This window comes from Hyperolius riggenbachi, chromosome 7 (assembly GCF_040937935.1).
Source record: "Hyperolius riggenbachi isolate aHypRig1 chromosome 7, aHypRig1.pri, whole genome shotgun sequence".
Classification (NCBI taxonomy): domain Eukaryota; kingdom Metazoa; phylum Chordata; class Amphibia; order Anura; family Hyperoliidae; genus Hyperolius; species Hyperolius riggenbachi.
Window position 1 is genome coordinate 134,934,670 of NC_090652.1, and position 6,000 is coordinate 134,940,669.

Here is a 6,000-nt window from a genome sequence, read left to right on the forward strand (position 1 = left end):
AATACAGATAATATGGCAGTCATTCCCCCAAAATAGACGTTATCTGGCAGCAGCGGTTCCCCCAAATACACATAATTTGGCAGCGGCTCCCCAAAATATGCGTAATCTGGCAGCGGATCACCAAAAATACATAGCAGCAGTGGTTCCCCCAAAATACACAGAATCTGGAAGCAGCAGTTCCCCCATTATACACAATTTGGCAACGGTTCCCCAAAAATACACATAATCTGACAGCTGTTTCTCAAAATACACTTAATCTGTCAGCAGCAGTTCCCCAAAAATAGTTAATCTGGCAGCAGTTCCCCTAAAATAGGTGCCCCCAGTATAGGTAACCAGGTCAAAAGGTATCCCCAGTGGAAGTAACCAGGTCTATAGGTTTTCCCAGTGCAGGTATCCAGGTCTATAGGTGTCCCCAGTATAAGTAGCCTAGTCTACAGGTGTCCCCAGAATAGATAACCAGTTCTATAGATGTCCCCATTTAAGATAGCCAGGTCTATAGATGTCCACAGTTAAGATAGCCAGGTCTATAGGTGTCCCCAGTACAGATAGCCAGGTCTATAGGTGTCCCCAGTACAGATAGCCAGGTCTATAGGTGTCTCCTGTATAGATAGCCAGGTCTTTAGGTGTCCCCAGTATTTACAGCCAGGTCTATAGGTGCCCCCAGTATATACAGCCAGGTCTTTAGGTGCCCCCAGTATATGTAGCTAGGTCTATAAGTGCCCCAGTATATGTAGTCAGGTGTATAAGTGCCCCCAGTATATGCAGCCAGGTGTATAGGTCTCCCCAGTATATGCAGCCAGGTGTATAGGTGTCCCCAGTATAGCCAGGTCTATAGGTGACTAGAGTTGGGCCGAACGGTTCGCCGGCGAACGTGGTTCGCGCGAACTTAGGTGGTTCGCGTGCGGGTGTCGCACGCGAACGTTTTGCGGCAAAAGTTCGCAAAAAATCGGTTCGCCCCATAATGCACCTGAGGGTCAACTTTGACCCTCTACATCACAGTCAGCAGGCCCAGTGTAGCCAATTAGGCTACACTAGCCCCTGGAGCCCCACCCCCCCTTATATAAGGCAGGCAGCGGCGGCCGTTATGGCCACTCGTGTGCCTGCATTAGTGAGAGTAGGGCGAGCTGCTGCAGTCTCTCATAGGGAAAGATTAGTTAGGCTTAACTTCTTCCTGGCTGCATACCTGTTCTGTTCAGTGAGCCCTCAGCCCACTGCATACCTGTACTGTGATCCTGCCACTGCATACCTGTTCATTGATCCTGCCACTGCATACCTGTTCAGTGATCCTGCCAGTGCATACCTGTTCATTGATCCTGCCACTGCATACCTGTTCAGTGATCCTGCCAGTGCATACCTGTTCATTGATCCTGCCACTGCATACCTGTTCATTGATCCTGCCACTGCATACCTGTTCAGTGATCCTGCCAGTGCATACCTGTTCATTGATCCTGCCACTGCATACCTGTTCAGTGAACCCGCCACTGCATACCTGTTCATTGATCCTGCCACTGCATACCTGTTCAGTGATCCTGCCAGTGCATACCTGTTCATTGATCCTGCCACTGCATACCTGTTCAGTGATCCTGCCACTGCGTACCTGTTCAGTGATCCTGCCACTGCATACCTGTTCATTGATCCTGCCACTGCATACCTGTTTAGTGAACCCGCCACTGCATACCTGTTCTGTTCAGTGAACAGTTTGGTGTGTCAGTGTGAAGCAGTACCTTAATTACACTACCTGATTGATGTATACACATGCAAGATGTTTTAAAGCACTTTAGGCCTGTCATTTAGCATTCAATGTGATTTCTGCCCTTAAAACGCTGCTTTGCATCAAATCCAGATTTTTCCCGGGGACTTTTGGCATCTATCCCACTCCGCTATGCCCCCCTCCAGGTGTTAGACCCCTTGAAACATCTTTTCCATCACTTTTGTGGCCAGCATAATTTTTTTTTTTTTTCAAAGTTCGCATCCCCATTGAAGTCTATTGCGGTTCGCGAACTTTAACGCGAACCGAACCTTCCGCGAAAGTTCGCGAACCCGGTTCGCGAACCTAAAATCGGAGGTTCGGCCCAACTCTATAGGTGACCCCAGTATATGTAAAAAATATAAATTGGAAGGCGCTGCCCAAGATTTTGGAACTTTTTACAGGTCCCAAAATCCTCCTACAATAAGAACTTCCTCCTGCTGCTACCACCTTGGGTGGGGTTACCCCCTTATCCCACCCCGAAAAGGGAAAGATTTATACTGCAATAGGAGGTGCGCTGGACTCTAATTATCACAAACGTATGTTTAGAATAAAATATATGTTTATTTGTTCCAGTCAATATACCAACCAGTAGGATTATACCACACTTTCACGCATACACACATTCATACATAGAGCGTGCTGGTTCCCCTTAAAAATTGATATATATCAGGTTTACCCAAATAATTGCTGCAGCAAAAAAAGAGGGTCATAAAAACTGCTTAAAAATTATGGTGTTAAACCAGATAAAAAACTTTGTGAACAAGCGATTATTGTATATATATATATGTGTGCCAAAAGGATTAATATCACTATCCTGAGTCTTCACTACTCATATAGTCCTCACTTCACTGCGCAGCCTATTTAGTGTACACGAGAGGACTCCATCAGGCTAGCGTTTAAAAATGGGATATCAAATGCGAATAACAGATATATGGACAGATGGTATCTAAGCGGATTCTCACCACTCCCGGCATTAATGTCCAGACATCCTGACACAATATTCTTCCTTGTGCCTGTGATCCCAGGTAGATAGCCCGCAGCGCCGCTTCAGCGGTCTTCAGCTTTCTCCAAGCATTTTAGTTGAACCGGCTCAGATCGGCGACTTCCGGTTTCTCCGATCTTCAGGCAGAGACGTCACTTCCTAGTGCGTCTCAGCCTAGTTGCTATGAAGGTTGCCTTGCATTCCACCGCTCCGGATAACTTACGTCTCACACAGTCCGGGCTTCAATGCGTGGATCACAGTTGTAAAAAGGCAAGGTTCACTCTGCAGTTAAACGGGGCGCCCCTGTAACATTGCAGTCAGCAGTTAGATTGACATGTTTCGACGGCCCGGCCGTCTTCATCAGAATCCTCCGACCCCAGTATATGTAGCTAGGTCTATAAGTGCCCCCAGTATATGTAGTCAGGTGTATAAGTGCCCCCAGTATATCCAGCCAGGTGTATAAGTCTCCCCAGTATATGCAGCCAGGTGTATAGGTCTCCCCAGTATAGCCAGGTCTATAGGGGCCCCCAGTATATGTAGCTAGGTCTATAAGTGCCCCCAGTATATGTAGTCAGGTGTATAAGTGCCCCCAGTATATCCAGCCAGGTGTATAGGTCTCCCCAGTAGAGCCAGGTCTATAGGTGCCCTCAGTATATGTAGCTAGGTCTATAAGTGCACCCAGTATATGCAGTCAGGCTTGTAGGTGTCTCCAGGAGGGGAGACAGCCAGTGAAGGAGGGCGATGGGCATAGCAGTGGAGAAGGGGGGAAGTCCCCCCCCCCTTCCCTCACCTTGGGGCCCCCCTTCCTGGCTCTCCCCTCCAGAATCTGTAAAGTGTCGCACAGCGGATAGCGGCGTCTCCGCCCGCTGTCAGCCGCTGCTCGCTGTGCGACACTTTACAGATTCTGGAGGGGAGAGCCAGGAAGGGGGGCCCCAAGGTGAGGGAAGGGGGGGGGGGGAAACTTCCCCCCTTCTCCGCTGCTATGCCCATCGCCCTCTTTCACTGGCTGTCTCCCCTCCTGCTCAGGGTTCTCTGGTGGGCGGCGGGCCCCCCCTGACCACGGGCCTTCGGTCCATGCCCGAGTGCCCTAATGGTCAGTCTGCCCCTGCCTGTCACACAAAGACAGATAACGGACAGGCAGAGTGACTCTGCGTGCACACACGTAGGTAGGTGGGTGCACTATGAACAACGGGTAGGTAGGCATATGCAGTGATGAGTATTACAATGTGCACCTGTCACACACAGACAGATACCGGAAAGGCAGAGTGACTCTGCGTGCGCTCACGTAGGTAGGTGGGTACACTGTGAACAACAGGCATGCGCAGACCTGTCACGCTGGCCCCCGTGATGACGCGAAGCGGCCAGCGTGATGACAACAAACATCAGGAACCAGGAAGAGCCGGCCCGACATCCAGCCTGGGTGTCGCCGGTAACGGGGGCCGGCGGAGGCATACGGAGAGGAGCCAGGAGGACGCCGGGGGACCTCGGCGCCTACAGTGAGCTGGAAAAAGCCCTGGTAAGTGTAATCTTTTAATTTCTGGCACTGCTTAGGGTCCCTTTAATTTCACAAATTTCCGAATGTACTGTGATTTCTGCCCTTTAGAAATTAAAACACAACTCTGCATCAACTACGTAATCTTTGGTGGGACTTTTGCCATGGATCCCCCTCCGGCATGCCACGGTCCAGGTGTTAGGCCCCTTGAAACAACTTTTCCACCACTTTAGTGGCAAGAAACAGTCCCTATAGGTTTTAAAATTCACCTGCCTATTGACGTCTATGGCAGTTCGCACAGATCGCCGTTCGCGAACTTTTGCAGAAAATCTAAATCTCTACATCACTATATAGCACAACTTTGCAATAATGGTTGCAATTCATTCTGCGGATGTGCATATTTTAACAGATTATATTCCCGACTGTCTGAATCTGTAACATACTATACATTCAAGACAGATACACTAGGAATGATCAATGAGATGCAAATAATTCAGAGTTCATCCAGGATTATGCAAATTATGCATGCAAAAATATGCAGCTTGAAAAATGGACCAATCAAATCCCACCAAGATTTAATTTCAGTGGTCTAGTGTCATGCCCCAAGAGGGCCACTCCTATTGTGCCTGCCCCTGTAGGTAGCAGATGTGCTGCCAGTAAGCAGGTGCCCCCCCCCCAGTGTAAGTAGCTTGATGTGCCCTCAGTCCCAGTATTAGGTAGCCCCCCCCCCCCCAGTATAAGTAGCAACAGAGCCAGCCTTAGGGCCTTTTTCCACTACCCTGCGATTTGCGATTTGATTCTGATAGCAAATCGCAAGGTACATTAAACTAATGGAAACTTCAGCAGCAATTTCCATTAGTGCGATCCGATTGCGATGCGATTTTGGTCAAAGCGCAATCGTCATCCTGTCGCGTTTTGTATGCGATTGAGCAGTACTATAATGAGTATAGTAGCTCAATCGCAATCGCATGGTTGAAATTGAAACGCGATTGTGATCGGATTCGATTGCGATCGCATTTCATAGTGGAAAAGAGCCCTTATGCTGGGCATAGACAGTACGTTTATGCGCCGAAATCAAGCCAGCGGCTCGATGCCGGCGCGTCACCGCTCGTCCGCGCGTGCGCGCGGATCGATTCCCGCTTGTCCCCGCGGGCACTTCCTTAACAACGCTTCGTTTTTGCCCATTGTCCGCCCGCGGGGATCAAGTCAGGAATCGATCCAAGCGGTGATCGGACACGTCGGAAATTATCAATCGAGCCATCAGCGATAAGAAAATACACCGCCATGTATGCCCAGCATTATGCTGGGAATACACCATAAAATTTTCTGCCAGATAGGTAAAGTTCCACATGTCGGAAATGTACCTATCTTACCATCTATCTGCCAAGCAATTAGGCATTGTTCTACTCAGCAGGAGATAAACAGAAGACAATGCACCAGAGATAATGACCATTCTCTACAGAAAATAATCTAATTATGCATTCTAACAGAAAATCTAAAGCTGGCCATACACTAGGCCGATTACCCGCCGATCAACAGCAGATTCGATCACTGGGATCGAATCTGCTGTCACATTGTTCACGCTAAACGCTAAATCCCGTCGATCGCTCAGTGCGGGAAATTACCATTGATCGCCCGTGGGTAGGGAGCGCATCGCTAGCGGCGTACGATCGACGTAGGTATACATTACCTGAAGCTGGCTCCCGCCATCTTCTCCGCATCACCTCCCGGCTGGCATCTTCTCCGCATCACGGCATCCGTGTATAACTTCCTGTG